The following is an 18,518-nucleotide window of genomic DNA, read 5'->3' as shown; positions in this document are numbered from 1 at the left end:
ACTGATAATTATTAGTGGAATGTTCTAATTAATTAATGAAACATTTTGAGGTAACTCTCATATGTTATCTTTCCAAAAATGTTTCTTTATTTAAGTTTTGCTTTTGAAAATTTAACTTTATAATAGGAAATTAAAAGAGTATGTAATAAAAACAAACAGTACATTAAAATATTATTGCTATGTTGCAAGATTTTTCTTACATGTTTGGAGAAAAGAAATATACTTACCTAATATGTTTTCCAATTCAAATAAATTTATATTAAAATAAAAAAAATGTACCTACTATTTTCTCTTATTTATATTGGTTGTCATTAGTGTTATTATTAGCAAATTAGGAGAAAATCAGTTATTCAGGAACTGACACTAACATTACTGCAATAAAGACAGTGCAGCTTAGTATTAGGAATCGTGACAAAGAGCGTCTTTTTTGCGTTAGTCATGTTTTGCAGAGAAGACATTATTGAACATTTCATTCTCTCCTTACGTCAAATAATTTGAAGATCTATATGTAAAGTGAAAAAGACAATAATCCAGTTGGCTATATCTCTGCATATCCTTTTTTAGTAATGTGTGTTTTCAAGAATTTTGCCCATTTTTTACAAAATGAGTTATTTTTTTCATATGGATTTGTAAACGTCCTTTATTTATATTCAACACAAGTACTTTTCCAAAAATGTGTATAGCAAATATATCTTCCCACTCTGTGGTTTCTATTTTTACTGTCTTAATGGTGTCTTTTGATGAAGGGAAGTTCTTAATTTTACCGAGTACAATTCATCAATCTCTTCCTTTACTGTTACTGCTTTTTGTACTGTTATTGCTTTTTGTGTACTGTATACAGAATCTTTACCTTCCATAAATATACGAAGAATTATACTTGCTACTTTTTAGAAGCTTTGTTTTATCAATCTTTCACCTTTTTTCTAACATCCAACTGCAACTGCTATTTTTGTGTGTGTGATATACAAAATAGGGTTAAAAGTTGATCCTTTTCCCCATATTGATTCCACATTGATTTCCACTAAATTTCTTGGTTATTCTTGACTCCTTGAATTTCTGTATAAATTTTAGAAAGAGCTTATCAATTTCCATAAGGCAAAAAAGATCTCATGATTCTGAATAGTACTGTAGTGAATCTATAAGCAGCTTTTAGAAATTGTTGTCTTACAATATTTTTTGTTCAATCCATGAATGTGGCATATCCTTCATTTATTTAGGTCTTTAATTAATCTCAGTAGTGATGTAGTATTCAGTTAAAAGTCTTGCATAACTTTTGTTCAATTTATTCCTACATATTTGATTTTGTTGATGCTACTATAAATAGTACATTTCTTACATTTATTTTTATAAATTGTATGTTGTTGGTATTTGTAAGGGCACTTAATTTTTTATATTAACCTTATATTTAGAAACCTTGTAAAAATCATCTGTAAATATAAATACTATATCTCTAGATTTTTTAAAAGATTTTACTTATTTATTTGACAGAGAGAGAGAGAGAGACAGCGAGAAAGGAAACACAAGCAGGGAGAGAGGGAAAAGCAGGCTCTTGCTGAGCAGGGAGCTTGATGTGGGGCTCTATCCCAGGACCCTGGGTTCATGACCTGTACGGAGGTAGATGCTTAACAACTAAGCCACCCAGGAGCCCCACTAGATTTTTTTTTCTAAGATTATTTATTTATTGGGGCACCTGGGTGGCTCAGTCATTATGCATCTTCCTTCAGCTTGGGTCCCGACCCCAGGGTCCTGAGATTAAGACCCACATTGGGCTTCCTGCTCAGTGGAAAGCCTGCTTTTCCCTCTCCCTCTACCTGCAGTTCTGCCTACTTGTGCTCTCAGTCTGTCAAATAAATAATAAAATATTTGAAAAAAAAAAGATTATTTATTTATTTGAGAGAGAGCTCCCCGCTGAGCAGGGAGCCCAATATGGGGCTCAATACCAACACCTGGCAATCATGACCTGAGCTAAAAGCAGACATTTAACCAACTGGGCCACCCAGGTGCCCTTATATCTGTAGATTCTTAGTTGGGGGGGCATTTATTAAGTCACCAGATTATGAATTGAATGGCATGAGAAACTTTGGAATAAGTCAGACACTTCAAATCCATTTTCTCCTTATCTTCTAGTCTTTCCTGGGAAATAGATGCACCTCCAATCCAGAAATATAGTAGTCATCAATGATAATTTTTCCCCTGATTTTTCTATATCCAACCATCAAATTCTGTGGATTCTTTTTCTTTACCTGACCCCAAATTATCCCTTCCATATCTTCCTCACACTCTTGCTTTATTTAGTTTCGATTCTCATCATGTCCTGCCACTTCACTTAAAAGATGCATCAAACTCATTTCTGTCCTTCCATTGCATGCTTCCCATGAAAATCTTGTCATGACACTCTACTCTTTGTAGAAAATATAGTAAAATTTGGCTTTTATTTAAACATTTTCGGCATTAATCTGAATGCATATTCCTAGATGATAATTTGTATCCTGACTTAGAACATGATCTCCTGTAAGACTTTGTTCAGAGACTATTGGCCCATGCTCATATCCACATTCATGTTGCCTTTTCTGCCTTATAGAATGTAGCAAAGTGTAAAATTTAAGCAGACATAAGCAAACAAGGCAATGTTTTTGACTAAATTGGACTTGGGGTCATAAACCTGTTTGATATCATTCAGGCTAGATTTCCTTTTAAAAAATATGAAAATTTTCATTCTTCTTGTTTTCTTTTTTCTTTTGATGTAATTGGTCTTCATGACCTTCTCAGTGCAGAGAGAAGATGAAGTTACCCATAAGCTTTAAAATGATATTCTATTAATTCTGCTGTAGTGAGCAATAAATTTCTGAGCCACGTATTGAATAATGTCAAGATTTTGAATAAGCACATCAATTGAACTGCGTGAAGCCTTGCATTAAACTTGTGTTTATCCTAGAGTACAGAGACCTGAAATCTAACTCCAAAATTCTCAGTGACCTTAGAAGGCTAAGCCAATAAATACAGTTCAGTCTGTTCCTTACATTAACAGTTAAATTATCAATATCTTTGATATTTATAGGGATATTGAAAAGTGTGTGTGTGTGTGTGTGTATATATATGTGTGTGTGTGTGTATATATATATATATATATATATATATATTTTTTTTTTTTTTTAGAAGAAAGTGTCTCTTTATTGTTGCTCAGAGTTGTGACATCATCTGATAACAGAGGCTTTACTTTGGGGTCATGTTTCAGAAAGTGGTCAATTTTCTGTTTCTAGAATTGCTGTTGTTCTTCTCTTCGATCTCCTGCTGGATTTGTAGGTGTTCAGAATGGTTTGATAAACTATCTAGCTGATCTGATACCTGATGTCATCTCAGCCTGCTACTCCACTCCATTTTTTTTTTTTTAAATGAAGTGTTTCTCTTCAGTGAACACATTTCTAACTTGTAGCTTCTGAGGTATCACTCCAGGCTATTTTATCTCATGTACATCTGAGACATGTCCACTAATAACAGCACTAATAACTAAATGAAAAATACTCTATGGTCCCTAACACAATCTATTAACATGACTCAAACAAAGTAATCTTGATAGTCAATCTGTATTTGTGGAAATCTTATGGCTTTCCCTTTTATGATCTTTGCTAGCAAATTTGAGTAACAAAATTGACAAAGATTAAAATAATAATTTTTCCAATTTGTAGAGTTACTGCAATTGGTGGGAGCAAAATCAGCATATTAATGGAACATTAACTTTCATTGCTGCACTTCCTCTTAATTGGTGAAAATTCCTGAGATGACACAGAGAACCCTCTTTGTATTCTAGCTGCAGGTATTTCTGCTAACTTAGTCCTACCTTCTTCTTCCTCAAAGAAAAAATAAATGCATCAGATCACAGTTTAAAAGTGACTCTTAATCTCACAAAACAAACTGAGGGTGTTGGGGGAGGGGGGGTTGGGAGAAGGGGGCTGGGGTTATGGACATTGGGGAGGGTATGTGCTTTGGTGAGTGCTGTGAAGTGTGTAAACCTGGCGATTCACAGACCTGTACCCCTGGAGATAAAAATATAGGTTTATAAAAAATAAAAAATTTAAAAAAATTAAAATAAAATAAAATAAAATAAAATAAAAGCTTTTGGCAACAACAACAAAAATAAATAAATAGATAAATAAATAAATAAAGGCACTTGAGAAAACCAGTGCTGCAAATAGAAAAATCTCATTCGCCATTTCTTTGATCATAGTCTTTAAATTGAAAGCAGAAGTCAAATCTTCTGTCAAATCAGTTGGCACTGGTTCGAAAGCCCAAACGTAAGTTCATATACTCAACAAATCAAAGGCTAAATGAACTGTCTGGAAGTCTAACAGAGTGATGAAGAGCAGTGTAATTTTGGGTAAGTTGGTCAAGTTACCCCGCATAATATGCTGCAAGGACTATGTTCTTTATGTTCTTATGTTCTTTATGCTTTATGTTCTCCTCCCACTCCTACTACTCCTGACTATAAACTGTTTTATAGCATCTTTAGTATTAGGACAACTTACAGAAAGCAAATTCCTGGTTTGCATAAATACATATGCTTATAAATATATCCTAAAATAGTTCCACATGGTTAGAAACCCTAATTACGCTTCCATTAAACCTTTGGAGGAGTTAAACTTACTTAGTGTACTAGCCCTATGAGGTTTTGTTACTCCCGCTATTTTGCTTTAACCAAAAGTTAAACCAGTTTGCTGTCAAGAGTCATTCAGAGCTTTGATCCACCCAGTAAGCTTGCATGAGTTCAAATCTCATCTATTTCCCTTAACCATCTGGATATGGACATATTAATTTGTAGTACTAGGCAGAGTATTATATGTATTTTCCAAACAGAAATTTGGGACATTTTCTATAACAGGTCATTTTAGGGACAACAATAAATAGGTAAGCAAGGAAAGTGCTCAAGGTCCTTTCATCCTAATTATTCATACTCCCTAAGAATCACTCTTGTTTGTCAATATAATTCTTTAGGGGTATCATGAGCACCCTATGAAGGCAAACATATGAGCTGTATCTTTCCACAGTGTCAGCTTTAGTTAATCGGATAGCAAAGGTAAATCAAAATTGAAAGCAGGTTCAGGATTCCAAACTCAATGACAATTCACCATGTGGTTAAATTTGGCTTCTAACACAGCACACAGAGCAGGACAGAAGACAAACTACACAAGAAAGAAGGTAACAGAGGGTGCAGGAAGTTAGGGAACTAAACGTGAAGTTAGTCTGTGCACATGCAGTTGAGATAAGGCTTCCGCCTGGTCAGGGTCAGCTCTGAGCCCTTCCTGCTTCTTATGTTCAAGCAGTGTAGGACCTTGGTTCTGTTTGGAGATCAATCCGGTCGAGCCATCTGTGGTAGTTGCCTTTTTTAAGTGGTCAGACACAGAGGTCAGGTCTGAAGAGTCTGACAGTTTGCTGGCAAAATCCTTTCCTTTTTAAAGGGATTTAATTGGTTTTGGACCCCCACAGACAGTTCTGGAGTGTTAGCTGTTGTTGGTCCAAGTGATATCTCCTAGCTTCAGTACCTTAACTGCTTGCATCATTACTTGACACAGGCTCTTGTTTGACACGAGAGACTCCATTTGGCTCTCTACAAGGGGCCTCAAAACGAACAAGGCACAGTATTCCCAGTGTGCCTCTATTCCTCTTTGTATCCCTTTGGTTAATACTCTCAAGGGAGCCTAGGATTTTTGACTGTATTATCTTCATTGGCAGCTAAATAGAATTCTTCATTCCTATACACCAAAACCTTTTTTTAAAAATAAGGATTTTTCGTTCAAATCACCCTTTTCCATAGATGTCATCTGTAATTACATCAATATCTAATCTCCAACAGTATTTCAATTCACTGAGACCTAGAGATTTAAATGAACTCCGCAGAGCTATCACTCGCCTTCATTTTCTCCTCAAAACGTACCTCCCCACCTTCAGTCATATTATACCTAGCTCCATCATTATTCTTATTTTACTTATCTTGCAGCTCATTAAAGAATGCCATAGCAATTTTAGGGCACCAAGATTTCTTACAATTTAGAGCCACTTCTGGATTATTCATTCATATCAGCATTCCTTCAGCATTAATGATACAATTTATAATATTGTACATTAACTTTCTATGTCTTACATTTACTTCTTTAGTATCTGTTGCACCTTAGGACAATCAATAATAACTGAAAATTGTTAGGCACAGTGTGTAGTGAAAGAGTGTTACATTATGAATCAGATCATTGAGCTCTGGTCCTTTGATGATCATTGAAGAGCCACATAACATCAATGGGCCTCTGTTTCCTGACAAATAAAATGCTGGGGTTTGACAATATGCACTTTAAGTATCTCTTCAAAATCTAAATGCTTTGATTAGCATAATAGCCTATCAGCTCCATAAAGCAGGAGCTATATGTGTCCTATTCATTATTAGTATCCTGGGCATTAAAGATAGTGTATACCCTATATTCGTTCATCCAGTCAACAAAATTTCATTGTTGTATAAGCAAGTTATGGAGCAAGTTATGGAAGCGGAGAACGGTGGTTATCAGGAGCTAGTGAGGTTGGGAAAAATGGGGAGATGCTGGTCAAGGGGGAACAAAGTTGCAGTTATGCAGCATGAATACATCTAGAGTTCTAATGTACGGGCATGATGGCCACAGTAAATAATACTGTATTGGATACTGGAAATATACTAAGAGAATAGATTTAAGGTGCACTCATCTCACTCATCTTGGAAACAAACGATAGCTATGTGAATAGGTTAATTAGCTTGACTCTAGTGATCATTTCACTGTGTACATGTATATCAAATCATGTTGAATGCCTCAAATATATACTATTTTATTAAAAATATATAAATTATTAAAAGGAGTAAAACATGATCAGTGGAATTAACATCTGCCATCATGTATTTACATGTATTTTATCTGCCTTGTACATCCATGTCTTTGAGATCCTCATCAATTTGGAGTCGGCTTAAGAGAGGTGATATTTTGCAACTGCCGTATTGGGACCAGACTCTGAAACAAAGCTACTCTCCAAGAAATTAGCACAGTACAAATGTCACATAGCTAATTCATTTTTTTAATGATATAATTTGCAGTTTTATTTTCTACTATTTTCTTCTTACTAAACCACTAAGATTGTTCCCAGCAATATGATCATAACTTAGAAGTCAATGTTTATTTAAGATGAATCAGAATGGAATGTAGAGTATTACTGAAATTAAAATATATGTCAAGGATAAAATAATCTGGTACATAGATTTTTTATTTATGCTGAGCTTTGAAGACATACAGTGTTAACAAAAGGCAAAATGCCCTTGTATTGACTGTTTAGCCAAGTGTTAAATGAGGAAAAGATGCCTTTTTTTTAATTTTGAAGATAAGCTGCTTTTGAAGACTAATGATCTTTTTAAAAGAAGTCTATTTAAATTCTTCACTTAAGCCACCTAGGTGAGAAAGATAATTACATCAAGAAAAATGTTTAAACTTGTTCTTATCAAGGGCTTTTTAAATGTAGTCTTTAATTAATTGAACCAATTTTGATCACATTAATACCTTGAAAAATTTCTCTCCATTTTAAAAGCAATAAAAATAAAAAGAGACATAGAAACCTATGGTTTCCACTGTATCCATTATCATGAGTTATATCCAAAATTACATTATTGATGTTATCCTAGCCTAAGTATCTTCACCTAATTAGTTTGGATCAGTAGGGCTCAATTCAAGAAGGGCCTTCAAGTCTGGGAAGTAAAGATTTCTTAGCACCTCTCCAGGTGCTGCGTCGATTCTTCTCCCTGTTCCAAGGTGTCCACTCCAACCAGATAGCCATTCAGAGATCACTGTGAAGGGCACCATGTGCATAACGGCTCATTTAACTGCTTCTCCTTCCCTAGATTCCAGATCAAAATATACCTGATCAAAATACACCTGGCCTGAATGATTATAAATACATTCAGCCTACTAAAGGATTTTCATAGCATAGTTGGTTTTTCTTCTCAAGCATTACATATTTATCTCATCAGCATCACTTCGGAGTTTGCTAGAAATATGTAATCTCAGGTTTTATCCCACACCTTTGAATTGGAATTTGTGGTTTTATTAAGATCCCATTGGCGATTTTTGTGTTCAGGTTTTAGAAGCAGTACTTTAGAGAGAAAACCTTGGTCCTGAAATTGTGTTTTCAAATAATACATCTACTTTAAGTTTTCTAATTTTTCAGCCTTAAGTTATCTCTACTCCTTATTACCCTTTTAATATATGAAGGCTCTATAATGATATGCATAATTTTTTCATTTTTCATTCAAAATATTGGCATTTTGTGTTTTCTTACTAGTTTTCTCTATTCTCTTCTTTTTACTTTGATCAGTTTCTCTAGGAGTTTACTCTTTTTGGGAACCAAGTTTTTTTTTTTTTTTTTTTTTTTAGAGTCTATTTATTTATTTGACAGACAGAGATCACAGGTAGGCAGAGAGACAGGCAGAGAGAGGAGGGGAAGCAGGCTCCCTGCTGAGCAGAGAGGCCAAAATGGGACTCGATCCTAGGACCCTGGGATCATGACCTGAGCCGAAGGCAGAGGCTTAACCCACTGAGCCACCCAGGTGCCCTGGGAACCAAGTTTTTATTTAAAAATTTTTCTTTTTTTTTTATGTTTTGAGAGAGTGTGTGTGTGGAAGAGACACAATCTGAAGCAGCCTCCATGCTCAGAGCAGAGCCTCAAATAGGTCTCTATCTCACAACCTGAGATCATGACCGGAGCCAGAATCAAGAGTTGGATGCTGAACGGACTGAGCCACCCAAGAGCACCTGTCTGCTTTTTATTCATTTTCTATTTCATTGATTTCTCATTTTATATTTATTATTTCCTTTTTTTCTAGGTAATTTTTTAAACAATTTGTTTAAAGGACTTTACTTATTTATTTGAGTCAGAGATACAGAGAGAAAGAGAGAGAGAGAGAGCATGAGCTGGGGAAAGGCAGAGGGAAAGAGAGAAGCAGACTCCCTGCTGAGCCAGGAGCCTGATATAATCCCAAAACGCTGGGATTATGACCTGAGCCAAAGGCAGATGCCTAACCATCTGAGCCACCCAGGCATCCCTAGACAATTTTTAAAACTACTTTGATTTTCCCATCTTATGGTAGGTATTTGTATTATCAACTTTCTACCTGTTTTCTTTACTAATACAGGTATTTATTTTTTTTTTAAGATTTTATTTATTTATTTGACAGAGAGAAATCACAAGTAGATGGAGAGGCAGGCAGAGAGAGAGAGAGAGAGGGAAGCAGGCTCCCTGCCGAGCAGAGAGCCCAATGTGGGACTCGATCCCAGGACCCTGAGATCATGACCTGAGCCGAAGGCAGCGGCTTAACCCACTGAGCCACCCAGGCGCCCTAATACAGGTATTTAAATCTAAAAATTTCTCTCTAACCATTTTAGCATAATCTGATAAAGACTAATTCCCCCCTTAGATTCTTCTCTGAATAATGGGCTATTCCAGATATTAAAGGAACACGATTTTTTCCTACTGATTTCTAAATTAATATTCCTATGGTCAGATAATATATTCTGTATTATTTTGATCCTTTGACATTTACTGAGTTCTGTTTTATGACCCAGCAGTTTATCTTGGTGAACGTTTCATATGCACTTAAAAATAATGTATATTCTATAATTGTTACATGTAGTGTTGTATCACAGTCAAATATGTCAATTTTTAAAATAATGTTCAAAAATTCTTTGGCTTTACTGATTTTTATATGTCCTATCAATTGTTGACAGGGTAGTGTTAAAATTTCCAAAGTTGCTTATGGATTTGTCTATTTTTCCTTTAAGTTTGTCGGTTTTGTTTCTGTGCTTTGAAATGCTGTTGTTATGCACAAATGGATTTATCTTTGATAATGTTTGTGTTCATGAAGTAAAACATGCTTTGTCAGAGGTTAATAAATACATGCTTGCTTTCTTATGCTTAGTGTTCTCATGGTATACCTTGAGAACTCTGTGTCTTTTTATTTAATATTCATTGTAATGGAATATAGGCAGGTCTTGCTCTTTTATTCAGTCTTATAACCAAGACATTTTAACTGGAGTATTTTTATTCCCTTTCTATTTATTGTAAGTATTGACATACTTTGATATTGATATATTGATATACCAAATACTGGTATAATCTTTGCTCAATTTTTTCATCTTTTTTTTGATGAGTAATATTTTTCTAGTATTTGATTTCTATTACCTCAGGTGAGTTTGACATATGCTCCTTTGTATTATTTTTGGTTGTCCTGGAGATTACAATATGTATCTTTATCACAGCCTACCTTTGAACAGGATATGAAATTCACAAGACTATAATTCCATTTAACATTTTCTTGCCCTTTGTGCTCTTGTTACATTCTTCTAATTGTTCTACAAGTGCTGCCATATAATCTTGGTACTTTTTAAATTTTAAACAATTAGCTTTTAGAGAAATCTGAACTTATTTTTTAAAGTTTTATCATATATTAATATGTGTGTGTATGTGTGTAAAATCTGGTGTCATTTTACATTGAGCCGAGTATCCTTCCAGAAACTTTATGCATGTTGAAAGGTAAGGGTTTTTATGGGCACATTTACATACTATCTGCATTGTTCTGTGTTTTACACTTTTGATTTTATATATGACGGAAATTTTTCACTTAGCCATTTTACATTTTATAAGAGTTGCATGGTTTTCCACTGTATGGATATATAATAACTGATTAAAGGAGGTCCCAGTTGAATATTGTTTGATTTTAAGATAATCTTCTACTTATATATTTATGGCCAAGTAAAAATTTCTACAGGATAAGTATCTAAATGTCAAATTATATACTCAAAAATGTTTATTTTATTGTCATAGATGTCCCTAAGTTGTCCTCCAAAAAGAATGTACCAATTTGCAATTCCATCTACAGTATATAAAAATGCTTAATTCTAGGACTTATTTTCTAATAGTTATTGAGGTATAATTTATATACAACAAAATTCACTTATGTTAGAAGCACGGATGATGAATTTACTGTTGTATAGAGCAGTCGTGTAACTTCTGTTACAGTCAAAATGTAGAATGCAGCCCTCAAGTTTCCTCATGGATGAATTCAGACCTCTTCTTCTTGTGTCCAGGCAACCACTGATCTGTTGTCACTATTAGTTTTGCCTTTTCTAGTAGTTCATATAAATAGAATCTTAGAGTGGGAAGTCTTTTTTTTTTTCACTTAGCAAAATGATTTTTAGTCACATCCATATTGTTGATCTTTGTCATTCCCGGCTGGTATTTCATAGCATGGTTCTAATATAATTTGTTTATTCATTCACCATTCGATGGACAAGTTGGGCTGTTTCCAGATTTTGATTATGAATAACACCACTATGAAAATGTATGCATAAGTTGTGTGTACATGTTTTCATTTCATTTTATTTTTGTGTTTGGCCTTACACAAGAATGGGATTGCTGAGTTCTATAATGTGTTATTTAGCCTTATAACATATTGCTTTAAATTTCACAAATTAGCTGTGCCATTCTGCAGTCCTACCAACAATGTATGACAGTTACAGCTGTTTCACATTCTTTCCCATACTTGATAATGCCTGTATTTTTTAAAATATATTTAAATATCCTAATGGGTTTAACCATTCCAGTGATTTTAATTGCCTGTCCCATATGACTGATGTTGTTGAGCATCTTTCAGGGGTTCCATATTTATATAATTTATAATTATAAGGTTCCATATTTATATAATTACTTTGTGAAATGTCTATTCAAATGTATGAGCCATTTTTTACTTGGTCACTTGTTTTCTCGTAATTTTCATGTTACTGACACATACAAGGAAAGAAGCATGAGAAAATGGAATCAGAAAAGAAAGCAAGTCTTGTATCTGATTACTAATAAACAGACATAAAAGAGACTGATTTAAAAATTTCAAGCTTTCCTTTAAATGGTGGCTCTGGAATCTGGCTATGTGTTAGAGTCCCCTGGATTCTACCAATACATAGATCTCACAAAAATCAAATTCAATTAGAATGGGTAGTGGTGAGTGAACCTCATTTTTTTTAAATCTCCTCAAATAATACTATTATGTGGTTGAGAATTGACCACAACTTTTAAATATATTTTTGACAGTGGCAGAATTTCTAAAAGGATAAAGCCAAGCAAGCTTTACATTCAATTATGGATGTTTAATTGAAAGCTAAAAAAATGTTATATTTTTATTAGGATATAGGTTGGAATATTCTCCTCTTGGAATAGGATTGGTAATTACAGCTGATTGTTAAAAGTCTTGGACTAAGATCAGCAATTAGTGCAGATTGTTAAAAACAGTGATGAATTTAGATGTACTACTTCCCTTTAGTCTTAAATCTGAATATATATCCTCCTTTAAATGTGGTGTTAAGTTAGTAAGTCTTGATATTTTAATAGAAAACATTTTCTGTTTAAAAAAAGTGTAAGTAAATGGAACATTACCATTCTCTCTACCTACCAACTAAATTTAGTTGTTTGGATCATGAAATTCAAAATACATAGACATTTTCATTACTGACTAATATTAAGTAAGTATATGCCCAATAATGGGAATTAAAGTGAGATTGATTTTAATTCATTGTAAAATGGGGAAAACTTTCTAAAGATATGTTCCCCCAATATCTCATATATGGTATCTAGCATCATTCTAGAATTATGCTTGTAGCCAACAAAAATGATTATTTTGTCAAGTAAATAAATGGACATTTTAGGAGGAAACAGAGTCCTAACACTATGGGTTATTTAAGCCGAAACTAGACAGTCATCTGCTAGAGATATTGCTGAAAAAAGTCCTAAGGGAGTAGAAAATTGGTGAAAATGACTTTTAAAGTCCTTTTGACCTCTAAAATTTTTTGATCCTACATTTTCATTGCATTGACATTTGCACTTCACAATACCTTGCTGATCTTTCACTTACTGTGGGAGAATGATGCAGTTTTAAGAGTCACTTTCTGACCCTATTCTTCTTTCATATTTGAAGAATTCTTCTGACTTTTTCCTTAGAATAGGCAGAAGTGAGTGGAGACAGGCAGGTTTTGAAAATTGAATTGGTGACACTTAACAGGAAGTGAAACTGGCTTCATTGCAAAAATTCAATAAAGAAAGGGTAACCAAATGAGAGCACCATCCCAAACAGGCCTGAGACATTCTGAAAATGGCACATCTTGCTCTTGTTTTGCTTAATCAGACCCTCCTACACCACCTTTGAAGTTATATTGGTTGGAATCATTTATGCCTCTTGCCTCAAGACGAACTTTATTAGCCGTCCATCACCCCCAGTAAAAAGGCATCTAGTCTAAATGGGACATTACTTAGATAATGTCGGCGGCTTGACTTACGACTTTATCCTTTGTATGGCATTTTCCACCCCTACTAAAAAATTAAGGCAACATTCCAGACAGTTGTCATTAAACTTTACAACTGCATATTTGTTTTCAAAGGATTGAAATTACTCTGTTTTTTAAAATTTGTTTATGAAAAAGCATTTATTTCCTCTTGTTCAGAAAAGAAGAAAAATTTGTGGATCATAAACAAAAAATTTTTGTTTTTCCTGTCCTACCATCCCCTTCCTTCTTTTCGTCCATCCTTCCTACTCCCTCCAAGTTACCTTTGAGCCATTACGTTCTAAAGCTACATTTTCTACTCATGATAAACATGATGATCCTTGGCCTTCAAGACCTTGATACACAGAATTTGCTTTATACCAAAAGGTTTTTGGTAGGAGCATTCCGCTGTGTATTCAACCTTGAGTCCTCACCGTAAGAAAGGTACTGACAGAGACATGAAAGATACAATAACCATGCACTCAGTTACTTATAGTCTTGGGGCAATAAGAGAGATAACACCAATACCTGGTGAACAGTTACATAAAGTAAAGAGAAAGAGACTAGGGAACAGATTAAATAAAATGTGGGCATCTAAGGGAACACCCTTTACTACTACACTCCTCTCCACTGTGAGTCACATGAGCTATCAAAACAGACTGAAAGGTCATGTTTTGAAAGTTTGGTTTTTGGGTTCCTGACAGTTTTGCAAGAGCACACAGTCTAGCTATGTTACACCCCCACCTGGAAAAAATATATATTAACAGATAGAGGCAGTTCACTGAGTCTCTGCAAAGGCCAAAGATTCAGAACTAGAGGACTATAGTGAAGACCCTGACCCCGAGATTACACGGCAGACTACTCTAGTGGAAGCCTTGTTGCGGCTGTGTCCCAGACTCAAGCTTTAGCACTCTCACTGTCAGCTCTGGTCTTGGGAAGCTCTGACAGATATCCCGTCATCATACTGTGTATCTTTCCCAGGAAATTCTGCCCAGCATCCTCTTCCTCCCATCACTCTATCCTGAATCACACACTCGCGTGTCTCTTTCTGACGGGCAGAGCCTTGGTCACTCGTGTGATTCTCACTGAAGGAAGTTAGAAAAAGAAACTCAGCCTTCTCGCTTGGGTAATGATGAGGGAGCAGAAGGCTGGCTCAGGACAAAGCAAAAGGCTGACACCTCACAATCTCCCCCTCACCCCCACCATGCCTGGGTGGGACAAATGTGACATTTTTTAGGAATCTCCCAACCCCAACGATCTTGATGTTAATGGCTTGCTAAAAGGGAAAGACAACCTTGATGGAGCCTCAAGTCCTCCTATCCCAGCACCTTGTAGGCCCTCTTTAGCATATGAAAGCTCCGTTGAAACCTCCCTTTCCCTCACCTTCCCCCAACCACAGGATACTTACCCTGCCATCTCTCACAACCCGGGGCAGCAGCTCTTCCTGTGCATGGGTCCCATCCCCGTGCTTTACTAAACCACCATTTTGCACCAGAGATGTCTCAAGAATTCTTTCTTGGTCATTGGCTACGGACCTCACCCCACCGAACCTCACCTATGTTCTAGAACTTCATCACTAACGTACTAAAAACTTCCTAATACAGAAAACGTTCAAATGATGTTCAGTATCAATGAGTGTATCAAAACCCCCTGGAGTATCAAAGGAGGCTTTAGAAAAATGTCTGTGAAGCTCTTACCACAAACTTGTGACATGGCAAATCATGGAGTAGGCAGTTAATGGAGGAGAGAGGATTTCTGGCCGAGGAAAAATATAATACCATCCAAGAAAGAATTATTCGTTAGGAAGGGGAGTCGGCACCAGCAGGGTATAGCTATAGAAATTTTCTCAAAAGGTTTTTTTTTTGTTTTGGTTTGTTTTTTTGTTTTGTTTTTGTTTTGTTTTTTGCCATGGAAATATTAAGCACACTATTTAACTGGTTACAACTTTGTAAGCCCTTCCTGGTTAGATATTAGAAAACTTCGCTTCTGTAATGGAATGCTCTGGGAGTAAGTTATTCACCTGACAGGCATTTGCTTGATAGCGCATGCCTTCTGGAATGTGAGATGTGCCTCAAAACCCAAGCTATTTCAGCACATATCCGGGTGTGCCACACAGCTCTTTACTACCTGCCAACAGCTTTACATAAAGGGAAGTGGGCTAAGGGTCCTTTTAACCACAGCTGCAAGCTGACAAGGCATTGAATGTGCGCTATTCAGCAGCAGGAACTGAAAACCTTGTCAAAATCCTGCTGTCTGGGAGAAGAGCTGGAAAGATTCCCCAGCGTCAACCAAAGCTGCGGCGGGAAGGCAGCTGGTCTCCTGTGCTCAAGGAAGCATGATCCGTCTGTCCTAGAGGCCCGTCAGCTCCTGCTAATCACTGGGCACACTGGTTTGGGGTGCCACTCCCTGCATCACCATTCATCCAACGCCCTCCAAGTAGGCGCTCCGTGGGGGGAGCTCCTAAATACTGCAGAAATCCGAGTATGAGAAAAAATGTGGGGCTGCAGTGCTGGCAGCAGCCAGGGAACAAAGGAAATGCACATTGGAAAATTTTTGTTTTAAGCAACCACCACCACCACCACCACAGTCTGCCTTTGCTATTAATTAGCATTTTCTTATAAGCTTGTATTTTTTTCTTTTACTGTCTCCATTGGACCATTGTTTTTTGTTGATGCTTGATGATGTGGGAAACAAAGGCAAAAGAAAAATTAAATTTCCTTTCTATTTATAGTCCACTGACAAGTCCTTGAAACAGGCAGAGTGACCTTCCTCTAGGAACTCAGCTGCCTTGAAGTTGATACTTGGTTAAGGGCAAAAGGCAATCTTAGCCTGACCCCCAAGATCCTGTAAATCTACTTTAACACATAAAAATTCCTTCGGAAACTTCCTTTATCTCTACCCCCCAAGCATATGTCCTGCTGATATACATCTGAAAGGTCTCAAGACTGAGGTTTTTTTACTAAACTTTGCCTAACAATAGCTAGTCTCCTCAAGGTCCTGGAAACCTTGTTTCCAAAATACCTTGGAGGCTTGTGCTAGTCTAATCCTATCCCAACTTGAAAGTATATACTCGCCCCTCCTCAGGCCCCCAGTGCAGCAATTTCTGCCCAGGGGTCCTGCCCCAGTGCTTTAATAAAACCACATTTTTGCACCAAAGACGTCTCAAAAATTCTTTCTTGGCTGTGGGCTCTGGACCCCAACATCTTTCTTGCCTCATTTGCTATTTGCCATGAAAGTTCTCAAAAAAAAAACACTATAAAGGATTTTGATTTGTCACTTTTTTTTTTTTTTAAGATTTTATTTATTTATTTGGCAGACAGAGATCAGAAGTAGGCAGAGAGTTAGGCAGAGAGAGAGGAGGAAGCAGGCTCCCTGGCGAGCAGAGAGCCCGATGTGGGGCTCGATCCCAAGACACCGGGATCATGACCTGAGCTGAAGGCAGAGGCTTTAACCCACTGAGCCACCCAGGCACCCCAATTTGTCACTTTTTAAGCCAGCATTTCACTCATCTTATTAGCCATGTAGGTGTCAGTACACCAGACCAGAATCAGCCTGGGCTTAGGTTGGTGAAATACAAATTGTTTTTTGTCTATTCTATTTGGACTAATGCCAGAGCACTTTGATTTGAAACCTGGCTCTTCTGCTTTTTTGTTTTGTGTTTTTAGTGTACACTTTACCTTTTCGAGACTCAGTATCCTCAACTATTCGATGGAAACAAAGAACAAAATCAAACAGTAAGAACAACAAAAAGAACCTAGTTCACAGGGCTGTCATCAGTACTAAATAAGGAAAAAGTTGCAAAAGCGTGAGCCGCAGTGCCTGGAACACTGTAAAGGTTCAGCATGTATCAGCGAGATCTACATGTGGACCATGATGAATTTGCACAGACAGCAAACATAATATGTATTGAAATTTAAAAAACCCAGTCAGATAACATACTGTACTTTTCATGTAAACAGAAAGTGTATTTGAAAAATTTCAATTCCCATTTGCATTTTCTATTTGAAAGTCAATGAAACTTCTGGGCCATTATCTTTTTGCTGCCTCTGTTAGGCCCTTACCACGGTTTGCATAGTAGAACTTGCATTTAAATAAATTGTGATTCCAGTCACATTCAAGAGGGTCTTCATGAAGGAATTAACTTCGGATATATATGATAAAAACATTCTAGAGAAGAACACATACCCTTTTTTAAAATGCGTGTTCTTATTATGCTTAAATTATTTTAAAAATATATATGATGCACAGTTATATAATGTGTTTTACTATTCTTGGGCTGGCAACATAATCAAGATCTATATAAAATTTTATTCATCATATAGCAAAAACAACCTTGACTTTTATCATAGAAGGAAGATTTAATGATTTCTCAGAGGTTTCGGTTTGACATCTGGCAATTTGAAGCTTCTTGTAATAACTAGTGATTGCTAGTTGAAATCCTGAATTAATAATTAAGGACAATGTTTGCCAAAGAAAGCTAAGTGACTAAAATGAATGGGTTGCTTCTGACCAATATTCCTCCTTTGTCATAGATGTGAAAATGTAGACTTGAACCATTGTTGAGATGGAATGACTGGGGCCACTCTCAGGAAGACAGAGACGGGATGTATGCCACTGGCTGAAATCCAATTAGATAATCCCATTTTTTTTTTTCAACATAAGAGAGTCCTGTTATTTCAATTAAATGTTGTATTTCATTTTCCTGCGCTCTTTTTCATCCATTTCCATGTCTGTTTAGCTATGAAAATGCAAGTTACTGATTAATTCAGGAAGACTGGCAACATCATTTTAGCGGTAAGAGAAAAGATAGTTGTGAGGTTCGGTATGAAGCAAACATACATACACAGAGACCACACAAGTGCAACATTGATAAGTGCAAAAGATAAGTTAAAAAAAAAAAAAGGAAGCAGGAATTCTGATCAAGAGTTTAAGAGCTTGGCTTTTAATTTTTTTTCTTTTTTAATCAAAGAAGGTTTAAGCAGAAGGAAGCCTATGGGATAGCTTAGTTCAGAGGTCTGCAAACATTTCTATAAAGGGCCAAGTAGGTAAATATTTTAAGTTTGTGGACCATATGGTCTTGTTCACAACTACTCAAGTCTGCTTTTGCAGGAGGATAGCAGCCATACACACACAGGCAACACATACACAAATGAATGT

The sequence above is a fragment of the Mustela lutreola genome, chromosome 9, assembly GCF_030435805.1.
Source record: "Mustela lutreola isolate mMusLut2 chromosome 9, mMusLut2.pri, whole genome shotgun sequence".
NCBI lineage: Eukaryota > Metazoa > Chordata > Mammalia > Carnivora > Mustelidae > Mustela > Mustela lutreola.
Note: the sequence above shows the minus strand (reverse complement) of the source record.